Raw genomic sequence first — 26,748 nt, forward strand, 5'->3', positions numbered from 1 at the left:
TATTTTCTACAGTGGACCTCTCTTTATTCTGCCTTCAGAAATTTACCCTGGGGAATCAGGAAAAAATCCAGCTCCATCTTTCTGTTTCGAGTGGTTGTTAATGAGAACATGGCAAACTCCTCTTTCAGAGCATCACAGGCACATTTCATCTGTAATGTGGGAATGGCCTCATTTCCAGTTTGATTGAAAGAAATTTTGTCCATTCTCCCAGAAAATGGTCAAATACATTCTTTCCTTAAGCAGCTGAAAAATTCATCTTCACACCTTGTGTGTTTGCAATGTCCAGCCTAAAAACTCGGAGCACTTTTGTCTCATGTACTTTCTCCTCACATCCACAAGAATGAGGAGTTTTGAACTCTTAATGTTGACTTATTTTCATACACTGCTCTTGGCTTTTGAAGGGTGTCTGTAACAGATCACAGCTTTCTTTGCAAAGAGTATTTGGTCCAATGTCTGGCTTTGAAGAATTAATATACCCACATTATTTCAAAGCATCACTGTTGATTGATGTGAAAGGATTGTTGCTCATTGTTGAACTGTTGTATTTTTCTCTGTGTACACAGCAGGGGAGAAGCAAAAAAAAAAGCATGGCAGGTGGGGCTGGGGGGCTGCTGTGTTTTGGTTTTACGTTTGTTCAACTTTCTCAGCAACTTCAAAGACTTTCTTCTGAAGCACTGTTGCACTCTTATCTGTAACCAGTGCTTAATGTTCATCTTTTTATCATTTCAGTCCACAACCAAGCTTCTGTACAAACAAAGCAGCACTGGCTGCAGTGATATAGATGATGTATCACTGGCTGTGCTGAGATATGTACATACATCATATAACAAGTGACACGGAAGGGATTTTGCAAAACAGTCTGTCAAAAAGTGATGAGGTTTCTAGATGCTCTTTGCTCTGAAAAGGGGTTATAAAAGTCTTTGTTTTCAAAGAAGGGTACTTTAATCTATGCTAGAACTATCAGTAATGCCAGCTGCTTTTGTCCTCAGTTTCTCTGAAAGCCTGCTGAGCTTCTCTGAAGGTGTGTATTACCCTTCCTAATTAAATCAGGCTGATCAGCTTGATGAATGCACAACTAAAATGTGCTTTCTGCACACACTCAAACAGTGAGTTTTTATAGCTGTAAGAAAAAAGTGGCAGGGGGTGGCACTGGATGGGCTTTAAGGTCCCTTCAACCCAAACCATTCCATGTTTCTGTGATTGCTCTTTCAGTTGCAGATGACCAGGAGCTCATGGCTTTTTTCTCTGTATCTCTGTAATATTGTTGTGCCAGGAAATTTAGACTGCCTCAGGCTACGGACATCAGTGTGATCTGATTGTACTTGCAGGAGAAGGCACATTAAAATGAGCAGTTACATGAAATCAAAACAAACTTGGAAGAGTTAAAGGATTTCTCTTTTCAGACAACTTTCTGAGGAAGGTAAGGCAGAGCTGTGAGCAGCACTCAGCAATGTTTCCAATCTCAGTTCTTAGTAAACCCCCTTTGTGAGTGCTCCAGAAAGTGAACTAAAGCCCTGAGGACATTAATTTCCTTACAGGTCTAGGCTCTAATTAAAAGTTTATGAAGAAGTAAACAAAAGAGAGTCCATGGGGCTGTATCAGGACTGTCCTTTGAACATGAGGGAAAGGCGATTTCCTGAGTGGCACCATCCCTGCAGTGCTGGGAATCCCCACTGGACACAGCCCCAGCTGGGGCTCAGAGTTCCCCTGGAGGAATGGCCCAGGAGATGGCTTTGAGGCCCAAGGTTTGGGCTTGCAGCCACACTTTTGTACTCCCTGATCTGCCTTTGTGGAGAGAATCTAGAGCTCCCGGGTTTTAATCCTGAGTATTTTGGCTGTGAACAAGGGTAGGTTTTGGAAGCCTTTGGAAGCCCAGTTTGACAATTTCTGCACTAGTCTGTGTGGCTACCAGGGAAATTTTGCTTGAGCAAACCACAAGAGGTGCTGGGGAAGGAGGAAAAGCAAAGCCAGGGCTCCTCACTCTGCACAGACACCCCTCCCTGTCCCAGGAAAAGGGGAATCACACAAAGCTGTCTGCCTGTGCCAGGTTCCATCTGTAAAAACCCAGCTCTGAGCAGTGACTTGAAGCTTGCGCTGGTTTCTTCTGACTCGGTCACTTTGACTGTGTTTTCAATAAGACTCCAGCTTCCAGAGTTTGTTTTCTGTCAGTCAGACCTGGGAAGGCTCTGATATCAGATGGGAACAAAGAATGCAGGGGAAATTAGGGTAAGAAGATTGTATCTGCTATTTATTTCAGAATTCAAAAATTATCCCTGGGCATCTTTAGAGAACTGGAGCTGCTAGAGATCTTGTCTGGTACTAAGTCTGAATTGGAGAAAGGTTTGGTAGTCACTGTGAAAATTAGCCAATTTTTAATTGAGAGTCCTTTAACTCAATTCATTTCCTTCAGTTCTCAAGGCTGATTTTGACAAAAGCATTGCAAGAAAACAAATAGTGTAAAAAATGGTTTGGGGTTAATTACTTAGGGACTTCTAAAACCCCAAGTATTTTAGTGTATTAGGAAAGCACCAGATAACCTGGATGCCTTGGTGTGAACTCTGCAATATCTTGTACTCAAATCTGGCTTTTACTTAAGTACAAAAGTGGTTAAGTGTTGACTGTATTGTTCTTCCATGTGTAACCAAAATATTTTTTGTCCTGGTGGTGGCAGTGCTGGGTGAAAAATTCAGACTGAAAAGCAAGATCAGGAAAAACTTTCTAATTTATTTCGTAATTGTAACTGACCTCTCCATTAAATGGACACATTTTGTGTCCAATATGGGGATCAGTTTTTCATAACACACATTGGGGAGATGCTACAAAATAAGAAATAAAAATAAGTTCAGAACAAATGCATTTCTTCCAGAAACTCCGTTCTTTAGGCCTTTTGCCTGCAATAGCGTTCATATTCTACTTGATTTTCACCATATTGTGTAAAGAGAACTTAGTAACTTGTTTTTGTCAATGTCATTTGCACAGTTTTAAGCTTTTTGAAGTGTTGAGAAATAGGTCACTTCCCCTGAATTCAGCAGTCAGTTTTCATGTTTAGTGGAGCTGAAGGTTAGGAAAAGTTTCAAAGCCTCTTTTGTTTTTCTTTTTTAAGCCATTATTCAACCTTGAAATGAAAACTCACTCACTAAACTATGCTAAATAGCTCATTTCCCTCGTTTGCTGATGGAGCTAAATGGCCTTTTGGAGATATTTATGGAGATGACTTACCTTTTTCTTATGCACAACAGTCGCACTTTCTCATCCGTGTAATGGAAACAAGAGAGACTCAGGCTGAGGACTTTGCCTCTCTGAAATGGTTTAGCCGTTTTCCCAATAAATTTACACTTTCAATACAAGACTTCTACATTTTAGAATGAATAATGAGATAAACTTTTTTTTTTTTTTCTCCTAAGAATTTGACTATGAAAATCTTGAGCTTCCTTGGGAAACTTTGTATTCCTGCGAGCAGGAGAGTGTCAGCTGTGCCGGATGTGTCAGGGTGGGGGTGAGGAGAGGCTCGGATTCCATGGGATTCCGTGTGCCCACTGGGCTGGAGGGCAGGATTAGAGAGGAGCCTGCTGGGCCGTGCTGAGGCTGCTGTTTCTGAAAGCCCTGTTAACAGGAACTCCCCGAGATGGACAGATGGGGAGTTCTGCACAGAGAGAACTCGGTGATGTGCACCTTACTCAGCCCTTCCCATCCCTGGAGGAGCCGGGAAGCTGGAGGGGACGGGACACAAATGGCATTGTGGCTGAGCTCCTGCCGAGCACAGGGACGGGGAATGGCCGGCAGTGCATCCTGCACACCTGGTGCTTCCCTGCTGTTTCCCTGGTGCTCCCCAGGTGTTCCCCAGGTGCTCCCCTTGTTGTCTCCTGCAGTTCTCCTGCAGTTTTCCTGCTGTTTCCCTGATGTTCTCCTGCTGTTCCCCTGGTTGTCTCCTGGTTGTCCCCTGGTTGTCCCCTGCTGCTCCCCTGGGCTGCGGCCGCGGGGCAGCAGGGGGCGCTCCCGCACCGCCTGCGCGCCCGGCGGGGACGGGAACGGGGAGAGGGAAAAAGGGATCGGGATGGGGAAGGAATAGGGACGAGGAAAGGAGCGGGAATTGGAATGGGAATGGGGAAGAGAATGAGAGTGGGAAGATGGAAAGGGATACGGATGGGAACGGAGAGGGGTACAGGGATGGGGATGGGAATGAGGATAGGAACAGGGAGTGGATGCAGAAGGGAATGGGGAGGGTGATGGGAATGGAAAGGAGGAAGGGCATGGGAATAGGGATGGAGCCGGGATGCACCACAAAGGGCCTTTCCAGCCTCTGCCTTAGATCCCGTTAAAGCACCTGCAAACGAGCCAGGTGTTGGGAAGGAAACCCGGCAAGCCCTGCAAAATCAGGGCTGTGTGCTCCTGGTGTTCCCATCTCTGTGACTTTTATCCAAGGCCACAGCTTGGCCATCTCCCTCTCTCACAGAGATAAGCTAAATGTATCACTTACCAAAAGTTTAACATCTAGATAAGGTGTTCTATTCCTATAAAAATTTCTATTCCTATAGAAAATGAGTAGGGAAAATGGTTTTTCCATTCCTTTTTTTAAACTTTTTTTTCCCCTTGCAGAAAATAGCTGCCTAATTCTGCCCCATGCACAAACATAATTTTAGTCATGAACAAAGCATTTGGAAACCTTCCTTTAGTTTTGAGACAATGCCTTAACCATTTGCACATAATAATTTCTCTAAATCTGGAAACATTTCCAATACCATGCCAAACTTTGGCTTATTCTGTTCAAAGGTACTATTCAGCAATAAGGCTTTAATTGGACTTTATTTACCAATTCAAATACAGAGTGGGCAAACAAAACAAAGTCCATTTGGACTTTGAAGGGTGAAGGATGAAATTGTAGGGTGTTTTAAGGCATTGCAAAATATGTGTTAATCTTTTACATACAAATGCAAAAACAGTGGCTTGCTGTTTCCAGAAGTCCTTTGGAAAATGGTTTACTGGCACTTAGACCAAAAAGGAAGTTTACATCTGACATGTATATAATGTGTTTAAATTATAATGTTTCTTCAGCTGTGGGAGGATAGAAAATTCTTTTTCTGAAATCTTTGTGATTTTGCTGGCTTTAGCAGCACTTGTAAACACTAAGGTGGCAAAGCTTGTGGCTGCCTTTTGGGAATGTGCATCTTTTCCTTACACCTAAATCTGCCTCTCTCTGTCTTCATAGCTGTGTTAACAAGGAAAAACAAAAACAAAGGAAGATTTCTTGAAGAAAACTAATAAAAAGTAGCCTTGAGCAAAAATCTGGAGGAAGAAATCTTCCTTGGAGGCTTGGGGTGGATTTGGCAGGAGCGGCTCAGAGTCGCAGATGGGAATTATCCAGCAGAACCTTCCTCGCAGTCCTCAGGAAATCGAACCAGCCTGACAAATGTCTGGCTGCACAGCCCAGAACGACACTCAGGAATGTTCTACCAACATCTGCTGCTGCTTCTGTGGCTGTGACAGGAGGCAGGGAAACAGAACGTGTGCCAGGGAGCCAGCGAATCTGACTGGGAGCTCCCTCGCGTACGCAGGGCAAGAGGAGGGAAGGAAGTCCAAGATGGAAACCAAGTTCTAAAATCCAACTTAAAAATGCAAATGATGACTAAAAATGTCCAAAGTGTCCTTTCTCAGCTCATGCTGTGGCTGGGCAGGAGGTCACTTAGCCCAGGAATGCTCCTTTTTCAGAACCACTGGCCACTCGGGGAGGAGCAGAGGCTGAGTTTACAGGCTGACATTGCAGTTGGTGACAAGAGTGAACTCCAGGTATCAGAGACTTCCCAGCCATCTGAATGAACCAGAGACAAAGCCTAACACCAAACACAGCCATGAAATGTACTTCTGAGCAAAAAAAATTAATAATTAAAGGCATCTTTTCATTATTTGAAGGGAAAAATACACAAAATATAAATTCTTTAGCCATGCAATCTACTTCTGAGGAAAAAAATTAATAATTAAAGGCATCTTTTCATTATTTGAAGGGAAAAATATACAAAATATAAATTCTTCCTAATGAGTAAATGAGTAATTTTGATCAAGGAAGTACAGACTGCATCTTTTAAAGGTAAGAAAAATGCTTTGAAGACATAATGTCAGTAAAAGAATATCTTTGGGAATCTTTTCAGGCTGCCATCATGTTTACACACCACTTGGCAGATTGTCACTTCCTTCTATTTATTTTCAGCTCCATCCTCTCCCATGTGTGGAATAATTGTTGACTCCAATTTGAAGAACACGCCTGTGCTGCACGCTCAGCTCAGCCATGGAGATGCCATCCCTTGCATACCAAGCTCAGCACTGTTTATGCTCTGGCTTTTAATGAGAACAATTATGGGTGAAAGCATTTTGCTGATGATGAAGTGGTAAGAGTGAGCATTTGGGATATTTGGTTCCAGCTCTGCCTCTTTTTAATTTAGGTTTCACGCCTGTCACGGAGGAGCTGAAGGAACAGTCTGGGTGCTGAGCTGTGCTGGTACATGAGACACGAAGCAGTTCCCACGTGTGCGTGCCAAACAAGGTGTTCAGAGCTCCCAGTGCTGACATTTGGGTGCAGAGCCCAGTGCCCAGCGTGTCCCAGGCAGCCCAGAAAGGGCTTTGCAAACCAGACAACTGGTTTGAAATGCTGACACCAAATACTGGGACCAAACTCAGTATTCTGTGCTCCAGGTCTGAACTGCAGTGCTCCAAAGGCCTGCCAAAGGTCAGGTCTCATCTCACTGAGTTTTCCCTGCTCCCTGCAATGACCCCACAGAGCTTCTCAGACCTTCAGAGCTTTGGAGGAGAGAAGGAGCAGAGTGTGTGCAGCTCCTAAACCTTCCCATGCAGCTGGGAAGAAATTCCCTGTTCCCATGCAACAGGGAATTTTGATGTTAAGTTCGTGAATCAAATCTCTTTCTCTTGTATGCCAGTAATGGCAGTGTTGGAACACAGAGCAGGTCAGAAAAGTATTTTGTAGGTTCAGCTGTTTGTGTTCAGTTCTCTCACATTCTTGGTTGAGTTTGCTGAAGTCTGGGCCAGGGTTTGGGTAGGAAAGCAGACCTCTTTTTCCCTTTACTGTAATTACCAGAATCATGGAATGGTTTGGGTTGGAAGGGGTCTTAAACTTGTCCCATTCCACTGGGATAGGGACACCTTCCACTGTCCCAGGCTACTCCAAGCCCCATCCAGCCTGGCCTTGGACACTGCCAGGGATCCAGGGGCAGCCACAGCTGCTCTGAGCACCCTGTGGTGCCTGCCAGGAAACAATTCCTTCCCAACATCCCATCTAAATTTCCCCTCTGTCAGTCTGAAGCTGTCCTGGCACTCCAGGCCCTTGTAAAAATCCCTCTCCATGCACCCTGTCAGCTCCTTCAGGCACTGGAAGGCCACAATTGGGTCACCCCAAAGCTTCTCCTCTCCAGGCTGAACAATCCCAACTGTCCCTGCCTTTTCGCATGGGAGAGGTGCTCCATCCCTCCGAAGGCTTGACAGAATTCCAGACTAATGTCACCCATAGCCCTTCCCTTGCTGACTGATGGAGTCACTGCACCAGAGAAGGCCGTGGGGAGGATTGTCCCTTGGTGAGGCCGTGCTGGCTGTCCCAAAGCACCTCTGTGTGTCCCAGTGCCTGTCCCAGGCTCCTCCCAGCACAGAGGGCAGGCTGTCAGGGCTGTAGACAGCTGAGATTTCCATGCAGTGTTTTCAGTAAATCAGGAGGTGGTACAGGATGTTCTTCCTGGCATCTCAGCTTGAGCTGGATCAGCTTGGTCTGAGCTGCTATTTGAACAAGTCAGGGACTTTCAAGGCCTGCTGGCTGTGAAAGGAATGGGGCTGTGTTTCTCTGGGATCATTCCTGCACCAGAGCCATCCTTTGCAAGCAGCACTTACCTCAGTGCTCCCAGGGAAGCAGATGTAGCTCCAGAGCTGGCTATGGTTGCCTCCTCCATGTGTGGACCTTTCCTGACAGGATCTACACCCCAAAGTTGGGAAGACTGAGCAACAGAGTGTTTGTGGGTTTTATCCTGGGTTTTCAGGTTTTATTTTCTGTTGGGTAAAAGCCTTGCAAAATTCCTGAGGGGAGGTTCCCAAAGCCAGCACAGCCTTTAACATTATGATAACCAGGAAGATTTTGGAAGCATCCTGGTTTTTCACCCATCTTTATAGGAGGAGCAGCAATATGGAATCAGATAAATGCCCGATTAAAATTTCTGGTGTTTTCCCCAGCTTTATTTCCAGAATAATTTTCATATTTGATGATTTTCTATGTGGTAACGTCAGTGTTGGTCCTTGCAGGGGAGAGCGCTGTGGTCTGAGATTGGATTGAAGAAAGTTTTGGGTGGCAGAGTAAGCCCAGGATGAAGAGGTTTCTGTGAAACACCTGGGAATGTATCATTTCTAATAATAAACGGAGGGTGGGCAGGCCCTGGCACAGGGTGCCAGAGCAGCTGTGGCTGCCCCTGGATCCCTGGCAGTGCCCAAGGCCAGGCTGGACAGGGCGGGAAGCAGCCTGGGACAGTAGAAAGTGTCCCTGCCCATGGCAGGGGTGGGATGAGATCATCTTCAAGGTCCCTTCCTACCCAAATCATTCTGTGATGCTATGATGATTATTTTCTCTTTTTTTCTCACATATTCTGATAATATTACCAGAAAACCTTTAATTTCTTCTAATTTTCCAAGGCTTTTGGAAGGCAGCTTGCCAGTTAGTATTTAGGAAAATTTGTCTTATAAGCAGAATACTTTTTTGTCGTTTCTGAACTCTGGGCTGCGATAGGATGGGACAGAGTCTCAGAGACAACAGTTCCAATGCTGCATGGTGTCTGGCTCTGCTGATAAATTTGCCAAAAAGTTCATTGTGGGTCCCTTGCAACTTGAGATAGCCTATGATTATATGAAAATATTCTGATTTTTCAGCATGTGTTTTCACTTAAATTAGCCAAAAGGAAGTATTAAGAAAAAATGTAAATATTAAGAAAAAATTAAAGCAAATGAGAAGAGTTGATGGGTTGAAAGGTTGATAGATAAAAGATCAGATGCTGAGTGATAGAAGCTTGTGCTTTTGGGAGGCAAAAATCAACTGAGGTGATTCTTTTTTTCTTTTTTTGAGCATATTGGCTGTGGGTTTATGCTGTATTCTGGATTTAAGCTCTGCTTAAGAGTCAGTCAAGCACAGAAGACTCGAAAGATCTGAGAGGTTCTTCCTTCAGAGAAGTGACATGATCTGCAGCAGAATGAATTTCCTGGTTTTACTTTGGTCCTGACCAGAAAGGCTTTTCATTTCATGAGGATGATGACTTCTATTGATTGGCAGGTGGGTAAGAACTTCTTTTCTCCTTAATTCATATCTGTAAAGCTGGTTAACATAGCACTGGTCTGTATGAACATGCAGAATGAACTCCCAAGCCACACATGGGTTTTGAACACTGATCTCAAGCCCCACTCCCCTCCAGAATATTGTTTTAAGGAAAGAAATGTGTGAAAATGTGGGTAAATAAAAGACTTTCTGGAATGTATAAAAAAAGGAGGGAACAGAAATCTAAATGACGGGCCTGGTATGTGCCTTTCTCAGATATCTTTATCTGGGTAAATCCAGGGTTATTTGTATTTTATAGCTGCCATTGAGGCTGTCTGCTTTGCTTTTTTTATTTCAGCCAGCAGCGCTGTTCCTCAGAATTTGTTGCTGTTGTCTTCTTGGACTGTTTAAGCCTCCTCAGCTTAGAAATGCATTATTTAGTCTGGTGGTTTGCAGAGTGACAGTGTTCTCAGGAGGAGAGAGCATTAAGAGAGAGCAGGTATTCATCTTGATATTGCCAGTTGAGTAAAAATGCTTACGAGAACAAAGTGCTGAATCTGAAGGTACATCCTTGGCTGGAATTCATTCCTTTCTTGTGGCTTTCTCAATGTCTTGCTTGTGGCCTTTTTTTTTTTTTTTTTAAATCTGAGATTTACTGTGTTTCTGAAAAGTGTGCAGACAGGATACACAGTTAGCCTGAAATGCCTTGGAACTTAGGAATAGAAGCATCTGGTTTCAGACTGCTTGGTAGAGGAAGAATTATCAGCAAAATAAGAAATACAGTCAGGAAAAATCAAGACAGATAAGAATTACTTTGTTGAATGGATGGTCTGTGATGGAGTGAAATCAGATTTCTCTGTATTAAATAAAAGTAATGCTCTCCAAAAGTACTTCAGAGACAGCTCTGTCTCAAGAATTTCCTCCACTTATATTTTTCACTGTCCTTTTGTTGTTGTTGTTGTTCTTTTGCATTCGCTTTCCCCCTGTGAATGATTTCACTCAACAAGCAGGAAAAAAGTTTATCAAACAGGAGAAAAGCAGTTTTTGCTTGATGTAGTATCACTAGTTCTTGTTTATTTTTAAGACAAAAGTATGAAGTACTTTCCCTCTGGTAAAATTTCAATCTCAGTTTCTGGAGCTCCTTGAAGACACCAAATCCTTATGTTTTTGATGGGGAAGAAGTTGAATTTCTTCATGAAAGTCAGTGACTTTCTCATCTTCCATTTCTTCAGCTCATATCCTTTCTCTCATGCCTTAGCAACAATTTTCCTTGGAGAAATAGGACAAGGTTGTAATGCACACAAGCAGACCTGAGTCACAAACAATCTCTGGTGACCTTAATGTATCAAAATAAACAGATGTGGGGAGGGAAAAGGCAGCTCAGTGACAACAACACCAATGCAAGACATAATGGAAAAATATTTCATTGTCATCAAATTGTGCTGGGCACTGTGGAGGTGAAAGGAAAACCAGCACTGGATTCAGGACAGACAGGGGCACCAGAGATGAGAAGATATCCAGCTGATTACCAGAACGTTTTGTCTTTGGAGAATCCACCTAGGTAGTATTCTTGGGAAAATATTGGTTTTGAGGAGAAAAAAATGCAGATTTATGGCATGTCAGCGTTTTATAATATTTGTTATTTTGTTGTATTTGCTGAATTGTTCATACCAGAAGAATGAGAAACCTGTAAAGCATGATGCTATATTTTAATACTGTGAATTGAGCTACCTTTTGAGCTCATTTGTCACTTAAAATGTTTTTAGCTTTCAGTTTATGAAAGCATGAACCACAAGATTAAAAGGTCAGTATTCAAGTTATCACTGCTGCCAGGAAGTCCAAACCTGAGCTCCTCCTGCACAGGAGCACAACTGCCTGGGCAGCTCAGCAGCAGCCCCTCACCAAGCACACACCTTTTCCTTGCTGGCAATTCTTTGCACAACAGTCACAGATTGGCAAGTCTCTTCCACTGAAGGAACTTAAAAAAAATAAGAAAAAAAGAAAAAGGAGTTGACATTATGGTTATTATGACCTCTGCAAATATTTTTCATTGGCTTTGGGGATTTGTGTTATTTCCCCCACCTGCCCCATGCTTCCTGTTGAAAGATCATCTGGAGAATCCAAGCTAGCCAGGGTGCAATTTGAGATGCCGAGATTCTTTATGGCTTAGGCTACTGCTGTACAAACATCAAAACAAATAATCAAATCCATCCCAACCTTTCAAAGCAGGTGGTGGAACTGCCACTAAATCCCTGAGACAAGGATTTGGGTCAGGGCAGGAGCTAAGCTAGAAGCTGGAGACAATTTTTTCTTGTATGAGAGCAGAGTAAAATCCATGGGATGGGCTACCCTGAAGGTAAAAGCTTGAAGAATTCCCTGAGCTCTTTGAAGCCCTGCAGCTGGCAGGGATTCTGGGGGTGGTTCTGTGCTTAGGGGTCTCTTTCAGCTGATGCCAGCCTTCGCCAGCCCCCAGCCCTGAGGAGAGAGCCTGGAGCAGGGTCAGGGAACAAAGCCCAGCAGCACAGTGCCACCAGGTGACATTTCCTTGGCGTGCTGGAGCGTGCCAGCTGTGCTGGGAGTGCCAGCACTCCTGTGGGGAGCAGCTCAGCCCTGACTCTGGCAGTGCCCAGCAGGATGGGGTAAGAGCAGAGCAAACATTTGGGGGCATTTCCCTGGAAAAGTGCCCCTGTGACTGTTTGTGCCCCTGGGATTTTCCTGGGACATTGCCCACTCTACTTGTCCATTTATTTTGTCCAGTCCCCTTCTCCTGCCTGCTTCTGTGGCTCAGCCTCACATTGTGTGAGGAACCCACCTGGGTTTGATTTTTCTGAGCCTGTTATTTGCGGCTTTGCTGGATGCCACCTGCTTCTAGCATTGGAAGGTGCAGTAAAAAAAAAAATCTAAAGCAAAATGAAAACACCCCAACCTATTCCCCCTTTCCATTCCCATTCCTTTCATAACAGTACAGGTCTTGGTTGTCTGTCCCTCAGACATCTCTCACATCTTTCCCATCCCTCTCTCACCTTTCTGATTTTTTAGCCATTGTTTGCACAGAAGCTGTTGCAGAATGTGATGATCTTTTCAGTCTCCAGGTAAAAAAACCTGAAAGTTTTGGTTCCCAGTCAGTTTCATCTGTCTCTCCTTTTCCATGAAGGACTTCTGTGTAAGATTCCAGAGATTCCAGCTGGGACTTCTGCAGGTCCTGTCCATTGTTTATTTGGGAATTAAGTTCTCATTACTTTTTAAAACGCGTTATTTTAAGCTTCACTGGATAGTATATTGAGCATATATCAAATATGTCCAGCATCTTCTTTCTCTTTTAATGTTTATGACAGGAATTTACGGAGACTATTCCATGGATTCATGACACTGGAAATAGAGTTAAGGCATGTCTTTCTTGCTGTCTCCTTTACACTACTTTAGAATGAATCACCCTGTGCCACAATAGCATATGACAGCTGTAAAGAATCACAGATCTTGCTCTGAGCCAGAATTTTTTTTGGGAAAAAAATCCCCAAGACAGCACAATGTTATTTCAAGAGTTTCCTTTGCTGGCCTTTCTTTTCTGTACCCCTATAGACTTAGAAATACCCACAGTGGTTTATGATTTATCTGTATGTCTGCCCTGGCTCTGCACATTTTGTCCTGGGCAAGGCTTATTTAAAATGGAGGTATGTGGGGCTATAAACCAAAGAATTAATCTTAGGTGTGTGATTGTCACTTAATCTCAGTGGAAGTTGTTTCTGAAGCCAAAGGTAAAACACCAGACAGCCTCATTTCTCCTGCACTCAGCCCAGCAGAGGGAATGCAGAGCCTGATGTTGCCCAAAAAGGATAAAAAGTGGCAGAAGAGAGTCTGGAAGAACTGGATTATCAAGGTCACACAACAGTGAGATTTCTGCTGCTTTTTAAAGGCTCTCAGGTATAAACTGTGAACTGTGTTGCTGTTACACACTGCAACCCACCCAAAACAATGAGATATAAGGTACACAAATAGCACAGACTCATTCTAAGGGTTAATTCTCTTGGCTTTTTGCCTTCCATGCCTGAAAGCCTCTCTTGACATTTGGAAATGGTTGTAAATTCCCCAAATGTGATTCTGGTCCCAAAGAGCCAATTCTTCAGCCTTTGTTTATGGTGTTTTACAAGTTTCAGAAATTTAATCCCTCTTGAGGGATGGGATGGAAAGAGGAAATAATTAGAGATTCTTATGGGTTAGAGAGTTGGAGAATTTTAAGGTCTTCAAGCATTGCTGGCTGGAAACGAATATTGCCCAACATTTGCAACTCTGTTAGATCCACTTAGTATAAATTAGTAATTTGGTCAGAGAATATGTCAAAACACAGAGGAAATTGCTGCTGAATTACAAAAGAGGGGAAATTGCTGGTGCCCTCCAACAGCACACATTCAGTTTGGGGTTGTGGTGGACACTTTTGGTCAGCTCTGCCCAAGTCACCAGCAGTTAAATTTTCATATTTGAAAACAAATTTCTCAATTTTTTTTGAGAAAGAAAAAGAGCTATTGCAAGAGTTGTGCTTCCAGGTTGTACCTTTGAAAAGCACCAAGACCCTCAGTAAATAGTCACCATCCCTGGAAGGTGTTGTTCAGTCTTTGAAGCTAACTTTCTTCCAGACGATCAACCAAAATCCACATCTGCTCCAACTGGTTGTGTTGAGTACCTGAAAATATCCAATATCACCCACAGTAAAAGTGTGTGCAGCTCCTGGGGACCAGGATGGGAAACTCTTCTTGTTTATGTCTGTGTTTGTTTGAGTGTTTGCTCTTAATCAGCACTTGAAAGAAGAGATTGATTTACAAAATATAATTTCAGATGTGGTAATTAAACAAACAAAAAGCTGAAATAAGGATAAACAAAAGCAGTGGCTCCTTTAAGGTACCAGTAGGATGAACAGGAAAATGAAAGAATACGATTATGAGTTACAGGGAAGTGTTTTTAGGATTAGCAAATATCTAAGAGGCACTTCATTAGAGCTAAAATCTGTTGATCTGTTTCTCTGGGATCACTGTACAAAGAATGAACAGCAATGTTCATGAGTTAAACTTAATTTCATTACCTTGGAGTATTTCTTGCCATAGTGGTAAGATGCATGCCCCAAATAGAAGTTACCTTCAGATGGGATGAGATCTACATCTGTTCTTGGAAGTTAAGTGATCCTGTGTCTTTTCAGGAGATAGTTGAAACCCTGTGAAATAGTTTAAGAATTTCCTGGAAAGGAAAAAAGAGTCTTCAGTGAAATTTAAATTTCTTCATGACATCAATCTGCCAAGAGATATCTGGGAAATACTCATCAGTATTTTTTAAAATACTAAAATCTGGAAAGATCACAAGGATGTTTTACAACTTTTTATCAGTGATTTGTTCATGAAAATCAAGAAAGATATTTGAACTAGCAACAAATACTGAGTAATACTGATAGAGTGTATTTGCTCTTGGAAGTATAATCCTGTTTACTCACCCCTGTGCTGAGCCCTACAGCCTGTACAAAGTGGCACTGGATGGTTTCTCTTTCAATATACATTTCCAGGCCAAGATTAGAAAAAATCTTTGCTGTCGTCTGTTTGCATAAATCCGTAGTTCTTTTAAAGTATCCTTTGCTGGGTCAGATTAAATTGGTGTTTCAGGAGAGGAAGGCAAAGTCAGCTCATCCTCTGCACTGCCCTGAGCAGGGTGTGATCTCCTGGAATGTCCCTGCAAGGACTGAGCACACTGATGTCCATCTTAGAGACCCACTTCTGTCACACTGCCTCCAGTGAGCTGCAGTAGCTCACACCCTGCTTCTGCTCTCCTTCCCCTCACCCATATCTCATTCCCTGCTGCTTTCACATTTTGGAGCATCTTGAAACGGGGACTGTCCTTGAGGCTTCTGGAAGGAAAGTGGGACAGAGGGTGAGCATGGGAATCAAAGGAAAGGATTTGGGTTTGACTGGTTCCCAAACAGGTGTCAAAGATTCAGCAATGGCAGGAGCCCACTCAGAGCAGTAAATATACTTCAATTGAACTCTTCTACTCAGCAGGTTTAAGAATATTCTATAGTGAAATCAATAGTTCATAAAAGAGACAAACCTGAGCTGAGGCAACCACTAAATTATTATTACAGTCTTTTTCTGCTAAATTCACTTGCATAGTTTGGTTGTATTTTGTAAGGTCTGGGAGTGCACTGAGTTTTTTCCATCTGGATATAAGGAAAAATCTTTTTCCCAATCATATCTTTAATCAGTGGAACAGGTTGCTAAGAAGGATAGTGTGAACTGAACCTCATGCGTGACCCTGCCATGAGCAGGAGGCTGGAGCTGAAACCTTCTGAAGTCCTTTCTGAGCTAAATAATCCTGTGCTACTATGACTCCTCTTGAGCTTATCCACTGAGAGGGTTTTTTTCCTCCCTCTGATTATACAGGGATAAAATATACAACCTTCACTCCCCCCACCCCAGGTTTGTCAAAATGTGTTATTGCGGTCGTGTGTGTTCTGGTTACCAAACTGACACACTGCAACACACATTTCAGTGTGCTCCACATCAGGAGAGGCATTTAGGATTAAATCATTGCTGTGAAGTGTTTGAGAACAGAAAGAACAGGGCTGGAGGGGCTCACCTGTCCCTGCAAGGTTCCTCTCGTGCCAGTTTACCCATCTGTCCTTTGCCAGCACTGTGCTTGGCCTTCTTTCACCTCCCCTCTGTGTACATTGAGCACAGCTGCAGTTGTTAACAGCTGGCATTTTTGCTGGGCTAAACAAGAAATTCTTTTAGCCTGTTTTTATCTCTTCTTAGGGGAGAGCCTCTAATCACCCTCCTGCCTGCTCTGGTTCTGGTGCTCACTGAGATCTGGGGCACAGCTTTGCAGCTGTGTCATTTCCAGGTGCCTCTCCTAGAATTTCACACCAGTTCCTGTAGTTAGGCAATAAATGCCTGGCTTCACATTTTGCATCATTCTCTCTCTTTCTCCCTCTTTTCTCTTACATATTTTACAGGTTTGCCTCATGTCCCTATTACTGGGTGTAGTGGCACTAGGCACTCACCAAAATCTGTCTCTCAGTTCCCTCCACAGCTGGACATGGGAGGAAAAATGTAAGGAAGGGTTCATGGGTTGACATAAAGGCTGTGAGAGCTCACCCATCAAATATCATCAAGGCCAAAACAGGCTGGAATTAGAGGTATTAATTGAATTTATTACTTACAAAATCAGAGCAGGATCATGAGAAGTAAAATAAACCCTTAAAGATACTTTCTCCCCATCCCTCCCTCCTTCCCAGCTCCGCCTCCTCCCACAGCAGAGCAGGGAGATGGGAATGGGAGTTCTGGGCAGTTCATCCCCAAAGGCTGCTCCTGCTGCACCCTGGGGTCCCCCCCACAGCAGAGTTCTCCAGGACCTTGTCCAACACAAGTGCATCCCACGGGCAGAGCTCTGCTCCCACTGCTGCAGTCACTCTGCCGTGGGCTCAGTCCTTCAAGGACAGGTTGCTCCAGCAGGGCCCCTCTGGCCACGGTCTCCACGGGGTCACAGCCTCTCCTCAGGCATCCCCCAGCTCCAGTGGGGGCTGCTCTGGAGGGTCTCTGCATCCTCATGGATCTCAGGGGCTGTGGGGGGATCTCTGCATCCTCATGGATCCCCAAGGGCTGTGGGTGGATCTCTGCATCCCTGTGGATCCCCATGGGCTGCAGAGGCACAGCTGCCTCACCATGGTCTCACCACAGGCTGTAGAGGAATGTTGGGCCCAGTGCCTGGAGCACCTCCTGCTCCTCCTCCTGCCTTGGGTGTCTGCAGAGCTGTTCTTCTCACATGTTCTCCCCCTGCTCTCCTCTGCCTGCAATTACATCTGTGCAGCAATTTTTTCCCCCTTTTTCCTTCAGTCTGTTATCCCAGAGGCAGCTCCACCATTCCTAAGTGGCCCAGCCTTGGCCAGCCACACATCCACTTTTGGAGTTCCAGGGACTGGCTCTGCTGAACATGGAAAAAGCTTCTGGCACGACCCCTGTGACCTCCTGGCACCAAACCATGCAAACCCACACCAGGTTATGTTTTGCTCCTGGGCTGGTGGGGTGTGCCAGGATTCCTCTGCCACCCCAGCCCTGTGTCCCTGCTCTGCTGCCTCCAGGGTTTCCATTGCCCTTTTCCCACAGAACTTGTTTGTGGAGTTTGCAGGGGTCCCCAGGACGAGGTGAGACATGAGTGAATCTCACTCCATGTTCTTAGCGGCTGATACATGACATGACCATGACATGACATGACCATGACATGACATGACATATGGACAGAAGGCTTAACAGGAATTATGATAAAACTTGTGACTCCTCAGAGCCTTGACACAGCTGGATGGTTATTGGCCATTAAATAAAACCAATTCACATGAAACCAATCAAACAATGAGCAGTTGGATAAACAATCTCCAGACCATATTCCAAAGCAGCAAAACACAGGAGAAGCAAATCAGATAATTATTGTTTATGTTTTTCTCTGAGGCTTCTCAGGAGAAGAAATCTTGGGCAAAGGGATTTTTCAGAAAATATGACAGTGACACGTGTTCAAGAGCCTGGAGTGTCATTAGGATAAAACTCCTGTGGCTGCTGTTGTTTTGGGTCCCCTTTTGCTCTGCCTCTGAAGTCTGAGTGTGATTTTGTCTCCTCTTTGGTCAGTGCTCACCTCCAGGTGACAGAGGCCTCTCCTACTTCACTTGCAGTTCCTCCCTCAGTGCTCTCCTACATTCCAGGATGGGCTCTCAGGTCCTTGCAGTGTAACCACACTGAATCCTGTGATCTCTGGGGGTTTTTTGGCAGTGGCAGCCTCCTTTTCAGTACTTTGCTCCTATTAGACAATACAATTTTGCCTTAGAATATTCACTTTTCCTCTGGTTGAAAGCCAAAGGAAAATGTTAATTCAAAAATAAATTTTAAAAATTAAACCCATTCTTGTAGCATCTTAATGTCTTGTCCTTGTTTACTTTCTATTTATAGGACTGAAAGCACTTGACACTATGTAGAAAATATTTGATTTAGGGCCATTTTCCAATTATTCTTACAGTTTTATCTCTAAAATGTAGCTTTCTCATAGTGCTTATTTTCCCTCTAGAGTGTAGCTATTATCTCTTTAGGGCTGATTATCACCCACTTAGGGCTAGAAGCTTCCTGAAGAAGTTCTTCCCACTTCTTTATAGAAAGGTTTTAGAGGATTTTGAATTTCTGAGTTCATTTATATCCTGAGGTTTTAAGTTCATTTTGGATATTAGTTCTCCTAATTTTTCAGGAGTTTTGTTGCTTTGGGGTTTGTTTGTTTAGGGTTGTTTTGTTGTTGCTTTGGTTTTTTGTTTGTTTTGTTTTGATTGAAAATCTTTGTTTATAGTCTGTTTTTAATTATTTTTTTAAGCTGGAAGTGGAACTGCCTCATGACCTTATTAGCTATTTTCCATGTTGTGTGATAAGATTAATAATAAAAAAATTTAACTTATTGGCTTAATGTATATTTCACTGTGTGCATGTACTGAGTGTAATGTTTTGGTGGGTTTATATATATACACACACACACACACATATATATTTACATATTTTAACATATTTACATAGATATACATATATATGCATATATATGTAAATAGATATGCATGTATGTATCTACATACTCTATATACACATATATATTTCTCAGTGTGTGTGTGTAAATATATATATATATATATACACACTGTGAAATGCCTATTTTGTTGTCTAAACCTGGGGGGCCCTACCAGCAACCCAGGAAATAACCAGACACTGCTGCTGTCACAGACTTTATTCTCTTTTTCCAGGATAAACCAGGAAAGCTTCTGCCTTGTCCTGCAGTGCCAGAGCCTGGTGCCAGCGTGGCTCTGTCTGTTCACACATTTGTGATTTCACAGGTAATTATGTACTGAGAGACAAGGGCTGGGGAAGGGGCTGAGGGAGCTGGGAAGGGGCTGAGCCTGGAGCCAAGGTAGCCTCAGTGATTCTGGGATTCTGAAATGTTACAGCTCAGCACCTCCTGTATTTCTGCTCTTTCCCCCTGTCCTTGCATCCTCATCACAATATCCATTGTTTTCCTGCTATCTCTTTCCACAGCCTATCCATTGTTTTAGTTCTCTGTTCTGTTCTTGCAATGCACTGTGTTGCTTTACAAAAATTATATATTTCTCCAGCCTTTTCCAATGCACTAAAGAACTCAAATCTAGCCCCCAGAGTAATTTCATCATCCATCCCCCTTTTACTTTGGTATCTATGAATGATTTCTCTCTCTTTTCCCTCAACCTTTTGTGTACATATTCTGCATATTCTTGTATCATGTGAGTTTTTTCTTCCTTTAAAAATATTTTTTTTTAAATCACCCACATAATTTATAGATTATTTCCCTGCTTTTCCACTCTGCCTGCTTGGATTCCAGAGGGATGAGAGACTGGTTGTTGTTCAGAACCTGCTAGCCAGCGTCCTCTTCCCTTCCTGCACATCTGGGAGGGTTCCAGCAGGAACATCTCAGAGCTGTCTGTTGATCTGTGATAGCTTGAAGCCAGCTTGTCTCTCTCAAGGGACTGCAGCAGTTCCACTGAAAGTCATCTGAATCCTTTTTCAGCCCATAAGATCATGTTTGCCCTTCAGTTTTCCTTGGTCAAAAGGTGTTTTTCATTCTTGAAGTGTTTGCTGTCTTCCACGCTCTTTTATAGCCGCTGTGTTTTGCCTTGAGCTGCATGTGAACTCCTCTGATCCTTTCTTCTGAGAGCCCTGTCAGGCAGCATCTCACACAGGAATATGTGTGCACCTGCCTTCCCTCTCAGGAAAGCACTGCTTGGTGGGACAGCCTTCATAAAGCTATGTAATATTAGTCTGTGTGTTTATGTGAAGGAGTTTTATCTACATTTCTCCATATTGCCCAGTGAAATCTGAGACCATCAAAGCAATGAAAGGGCATCAAACACTCAAAAAAGTAACAACTGCCTCTGGTAACGGTTTTCAGCTGTTTGTAAGTGTTGATGTTTTTTTACAACTAAGTCCTAAAGCAGGATTTCACATGAGAGGTGTTTCTGTCCACTCTGACTTACTTTGTTAGCTTATGCCACATCAGATATGATTCAGCAAAATGTTTAATATTCTACCCTTAAATGTTCTGCATGTGCTCAAATTCTTTGTGGCACTGAGTCCCTGAGGGAGAGCTTCTGCTCTTAGCCCAGGCTCAAAGCTTACTCTTGTGGAGAATATTTTCACTCTGCAGGACATTGTGGCTTCCCAACAAGGAGCAGGAACGAGGCTGGGATATTCAGGCCACTATGCAAAACCCCTTTTATGGCTCCCCTTTACCTCAGGCTCAGCATCAAGTACCAGAAACCTGACATCTTGGCACACACTGAATTTTCAAGGATCTGAAGAACAACAGCAGTGTCTCTCTGGCACTTTGTAAGTGTTTGTTCTCATCTTTGTTCCCATAAGATGAAGAAGAGGACCTGTTCCCCCAGGTTCCAGTGGGATTGCTGTGCACCCAGAAGGTTTGAGGAGGGAAGTGAAAGTGATCAGAGGTCAGGGCAGTTTCCAGACAAGGGGCCAGCCACAGCAGGACTCTGCAGTACTGGAAGGTGGCTCTCCCTGTCCACATCTTCTCCACTTCTTCCCAGGTTTCCATCTTCAAGTGTTCAAAGTGTGGACTGAAATTCGAGTCTGTGGAGCTGCAGCCAACATGGAAGACCCAAAAGATTTCACATTTAGGGGAAAAGAATCCAAATGAAGAGGGACTCAAAGAACTAATTTGGGTACCAGGAAAGCTTCAGTGGTGTGATGGCCTCTGATGATGACAGGTGAGGTGCTTTCCTCTTTGACCCTGTGTGTCTTCAGCCAGGGGCACCTGTGGCTTGCTAAGCATTTGCTAAGGGATGTGGAATCAACTATAACTTACCTACTATTTGGGTTGGGAACTGGTAATTCTTGGTATGATCTGCAGTTTCTGTGTGAGCTTGTTGTGTAGTGTGCTGCTACTTCACAAGAAATTTATGACAAACATGATCAAAAGTGAAACAAAAGTCTTTCTGCCCTGCCTGACCCATGAGGGACAGTAGCCAGGCTCACTGCTTTAACCTCTTCACAATTCTGTATTTTATTTTGTTGGCAGTTTCATCACTTTTTCATCAGTTTTGAGAATATAAAAGGAAGAATAAGAAGGACCATTCAGTAAAATTATAGAACATTGAAAACATCAAAGGAATATTGTTTACTGTTATCTTTGAGAGAAAATACAGGGCTGTAAAACTGCAATGCCTCTTTGTTGTGACAAAGGCTGTAAGAAGGACAGGAAGGCTGGCATAAATCCAGCCTTTTGACAAGGACTACAGGAGTGGCAAACAGAACAATTGAATCCACTGTTGTGCCAGCTTTTTGATTGTAATCAGCTGTTAACCCCCATAAGCTTTTAGATTACTTTTAGTTTCCTTCAAGTGGCAAAACAGTTGTTTTGTGACTCTTTTGAGGCAAGCCACAAGTGAGAAAATGCAATGTTTTATTTACTTCACTCCAGTCAAGGGTCCAATGAATTCATTAAGTTGAGACTGCAGGATGCCTGAACATGTCCAGGTCAGTTATTTGCTCTTAGCTCACAGAAGGATCGTTTCCCATCCCTCATCTCCTCTACCAACTGAAGCTGTGTGATTATTTCAAGAGCCATCAAGCTTGGGCTATCCATTTTTATGGCCTCACCAAGAGCCATTCCTGGATCCTTCACAGGCCATGCCAGCAGAGCCTTTGGTTATTGCTAGGGATGAGCATTATGCTGCAGAATTTGAAATGAAAGCCCAGCTGGGAGGGTGTTTGTGGAAGTGCTGCTTTCTGTTCCCTGCCCAAGGAAACTGATATTGATGAGTGTGGAGAATATGGGCAGATTTGCTCTGACATAGTGAGGCTGCTCTGAAGTGTGGATATTATCCTCCTTTCTCCATTTGACTGAGATGTTTTAAGTGTGATTTCTTCAGGAGCTGTTTGGATTTCTGCTGTTTCTGAGGAATGCAAACAGGCACCTCAGAAGGGCCATGGCAGGTGTCTGGCAATCAGTCCCTGTGATTGCACAGGAATCCTAACAAGGAGGTGCTTACCTTTTCAGTTGCTAGATTTAGATGAGATGAGCACTGATACAAAAGGAGTGATTCATGTCCTCCTTCCTGTGTTTGTAGGGACTTGAGCAGCCCAGTCTAGAGGAAGGTGTCCCATGGCAGGGGGTGGAGTGGGATGGGTGTTAAGGTTCCTTCCAGCCCAAACCAGGCTGGGATTCTGGGATGAGTCCAGCTTGCTGTAAATTCCAAATTCCACTTGGATGAAATAAATTTTGTCTGATACTTATAAGAATGAATTTGAGGACTCCTCTTAGTTAATCATAGAATCACAGAAAGGTTTGGGTGGGAAGGGATGCTAAAGCTCATCCCATTCCTCCCCCTGTCATGGGCAAGAACCTCTTCCACTGTTCAGGCTGCTCCAAGCCCCATCCAGCCTGGCCTTGGGCACTGCCAGGGATCCAGGGGCAGCCACAGCTGCTCTGGGCACCCTGTGCCAGGGCCTGCCCACCCTGCCAGAGAATAATTCCTAATTCCCAATATCCCATCCATCCCTGTCCTCTGGCAGTGGGAAGCCATTCCCCCTTGTCCCATCACTGCAGTTCTGATGAGAAGTCCTTCTCTGTCTCCCCTGGAGGTGCCGGGGGACACTGAAATCTCATGGACTGTAATTAGAAATACAGCTTGTTATTGTAATGCTTCATCTGTGAATCCTCAGCTCTATAAAATTTTGGGTTGACATGTAACAAGTCTGTAGAGTTTCTTATTCAGTGGTGGAAGGAGCCAGAACTCTGAATCTTGTGTGAAGAATTGTTTTAAAAATACCAAAGTAAGTAATGGCTTTTATTTCAGGGATTTTCAGAACCCAGATAAAGTAGCTATCAGATACAGACTGCAGGGTTTAGGAATGAGGTAATCACCTCTCTCCTGAACTTTCTGAATTGGTGTATCTAATATATTATCTTGCATATTAAATTTAATTTTTTCAACTAGAATTTTTGAATTAAGAGTAGTTTTTCCCCTGCTGCTTTGTTTTCCTAATCTTCTTCTAATTCTCATTTGGTCTGAAAAGATATTTACATATCTAAAATGATGTTATTCATAAAACCAATCAAGCTTTTAATTAAGATCTAAGATAAAGCTGGTTTAGAAGGGGTAGTGAAATATTCTGAAATTCTGAAATATTCTGAATTTTTATCCAAATCTTGTCTTTCAGATTTTTATAAACAGTAAATATTATGCATTTGATCAATATATAAAGATATTAGAAAACTGAAAAATCTTTTAAAATAACCATAAGTATCTTTAGTATAATTCAGTTATTTGCCTTAGAAGTGAAAATCTAATAGCTGACAATATAATAAAAAGACTATACCATCTGTTAGCTGTATATAATTATATTAAAAACATCAGTCTGTACTTGATTCAACAATTTTCAAGAGCTTGTTAACCTTTCAAATTAGATTTGTACTATCAATTATACTTAACCAGGAACTTTTTATCCATGCTTTTATATTTCCTTAATTAGTTCCATAAGTCATTTCAGGCATCTTTCTAATAATGTCACACAGTTATAGAGCCACAGCAGGACTTTCAGGGATGTCTGATTCCATCTTTTCCTTTTCCTTTCCCCACTACCACACTGTAACTGAGTGATGATGAATGCTCCCACCTCCAGTTCCACTCTCACTTGAAATATTCCTATGAAATTGATCAAGGGCCAGACTTTGTGTCTGAGAGCAGTGGTGTGAATGGGCTCTGCAGGTCCCAGCCTCAGCCTCTCATCCTGAGAGAATGGGCTGCAAGTATTCCATAATTATCTCTTGGATTATCCCTGCCGCCTTTCAGAGAGGTGTGAGAAAGTCTTTTTTGCCTCTGAAACTTTGAGAGGATTCTCTTCAGCCAGTTTGCTGTGGCCCTGACCCTCCTGAGGCCAGAGTTAAGCTCACACTGTGTTAAGAACAGCCCCAGCACTCCCTGGCAATGGGGTGATGCTCCAGCCTACTCAGCAGCACAGCAGGATTCACTTTCACCCCAAGGAAAGCATTGTTCTTAAGGACACATCTCCATAAAATTGCTCCTTTAGCAGGGAGGTAAAAGCTCCTCTCAAGACACACTCATGATTTGGAAAAGGAGGAAGATGGCACAGCATCTTCTGATATTTTAAAAATCTTAATATCTGTCTAACAGAATAGAGAATGTAATTAAGACATAGTTCATCTGGATCCATATACTTAGGCAATAAAATTATTTTTCTTATTGGGAACATTCTTATCACTTTCCAGCCTCCTGGTTTCTTACACTTCAACTTCCTATCATGATAATTTTCATTATTATTTGCAAATATACCCAATAGGATATACACAGTCTGTGTTAGACTACTGCACTGCAACCAAAGAACACCCTTTTTCACAGACACACCCATCAAATTCACATTACCAGCCCTGAGGTAGGGATACCATTTATCATAGCTTAACCTTTCTCTGTGGTTCAGAGCTGTAGGGTGGGCAAGGACAAAGAAGACAAGTTCTTAAAATAGTCTTGACAGCTGTTTCTCCAGCCTGTCATTAGAGCCTTCCCCATGGACCACATGCTGAAGTCCAGCCTAAACCTAATTTCAGTCCATGAGCTCTTGTTTTATCAGGTATAAACAGGGAAAACAGATTATTTCTGTCTTCTTTATGGTCACCTCCCATGTATTTGGAAATTGTGTTGCTGCTCTGAGGCTGAGGCTCCCATTCCTTGCCACATTTTTGATTTGTCACATTTTCTGTTTCATGTTCATCTCTTTCTCCAAGGATGGTGCAGAGGTCTCAGACTGGACATGTTCAGCAGCCCATGCTCTTGTTCCAGGTCTCTTCTGCATTTTCTGGGATTTTCTTCTCCAGTGTGGCACTGCTGAGTCTTGCTCATTTTGTGCCCCACGGGAATTCCCCAGAGCCCCCACCCTGACTGGTTATTCCTCAGGTGAGGTCAGGAGCCTGCTGCCTGGCCACAGAGCTTTAGAATTCTGATTTCTTGCTGCCTCTTTGCTAAAAGCTGTTGTGCAAGGAATTAATCCAAGTATGGATTAGTGCTGGCCACAGGCTGGATCCTGCAGAGCTCTGCCACAGCCCTCTCCACTTTGGTATGGATCTGCTGGTAATGAACTCCTGTCTGCAGGTTTTTGTGCAGGTTTCTCTTTTTAAAGAGGTTTTGGTTCTGTGTGTGCTCTTTTCATTCTTCTGTCCTTCCATTCCTCTCCAGGGAGTTCTTTAGGAAGACTGGCTTAGTCCAGCCAGCCTGGCAAGTGTGGAGGAAAAAGCTTACCAACCTAGGGATGCTGTAACCCATTTTTCCCTCACAGAGCCTCATCTTCATGGTTTTCATTGTGTCCAGCTATTTCTACTCCTTCAAAATTTTAACAAAATAATTTTAATAAAAATTTTTAAAGTTTTAAACACTCAAAATTATGGAGAGAAATTATCCTGTGGCAATTCCACGCAGTGGCCAGAGATTCCATTTCAGACATTTCAGCATGTCAGGCTAGCTGGGAGTGAGCCATGGAGAGCTGTTCCTGCCATTCCTGGTATTTTCCATTGTCCTCTTGCCTACCTGTTCATGCAGGGAGATATTGGGGAAGCAGTCCCTGCTGCATCCTTCTGCAGCACTGCCTGAACAGCTCTTACTTGGTGGCTGCACACTGAAATGAATTTAGGAGAATATGCTCAGAGGAAGAAACACATTAAATATTCCCAAGTACCCTTGAAAGGTCTACAGTGAAGTGGGGCAAAAATCCCCAAGAAATTCCCCTTTTCAATGGATCCTCTCCCTCTAGCTGGTATTTCTCACACTGTATTGCTTTTTTTTTTCTTTTTCTTTTTTTTCAGAAACAAATTAAGAGCTCGAATATGGAATTTGTGGATGTGAAAAGTCAGAAAAAGATGCAAATGCTGTTATCCTGAGGCCAGGGCACCTCTGCATGAAAGTGAAAACTACGGTACGAAAACCATAGATTTTACAAATGTATTGTTTCAGTGCAAATGGATTGTATTTTAAATACAAAATAATGCTCTGACTTTTAGCAGCCCTAGAAATTGCACCATATTTTAATATTACAGAAATTTGTTGTTTTCTGATGCATATTTAATGAAGTATTTTAGAGCATTTAGTGAACAAAAACAATCCTTGAAATTTGTCTCTTAACTTAGCTCTTCTTTTTTTTCAATTACTTATTCCTGTCATTGATTTTACACCAGTGCTATGTTTAATTTCTATGTTTAATTCCATAGGTATTAAACGTAACTGTGCTTAAAGTAATTTAATTATAACTTATGCTGAGCATGAAGATATTTAAGCACAAAGGGAAAATAATAGAACAAAATAGTAATTTTTATTAACTTAATATTTGCTGCTCTGTAAGAAAGCTGATGCTTCTGAT

General features: G+C 43.0%; 1 long non-coding RNA gene across 1 annotated transcript; it reads left to right on the forward strand.

Annotated features, from left to right (window-relative positions):
• Window positions 1-6,269: 6,269 nt before the first annotated feature.
• Window positions 6,270-19,201, forward strand: LOC120507304. The gene is made up of 3 exons (XR_005628724.1): window positions 6,270-6,380; window positions 9,101-9,304; window positions 19,083-19,201. It is a non-coding gene; the product is annotated as an uncharacterized LOC120507304 (long non-coding RNA).
• Window positions 19,202-26,748: the final 7,547 nt, after the last annotated feature.

This window comes from Passer montanus, unplaced genomic scaffold, assembly GCF_014805655.1.
Source record: "Passer montanus isolate IOZ18808 unplaced genomic scaffold, ASM1480565v1 scaffold42, whole genome shotgun sequence".
In the NCBI taxonomy this organism is placed as follows: Eukaryota; Metazoa; Chordata; class Aves; order Passeriformes; family Passeridae; genus Passer; species Passer montanus.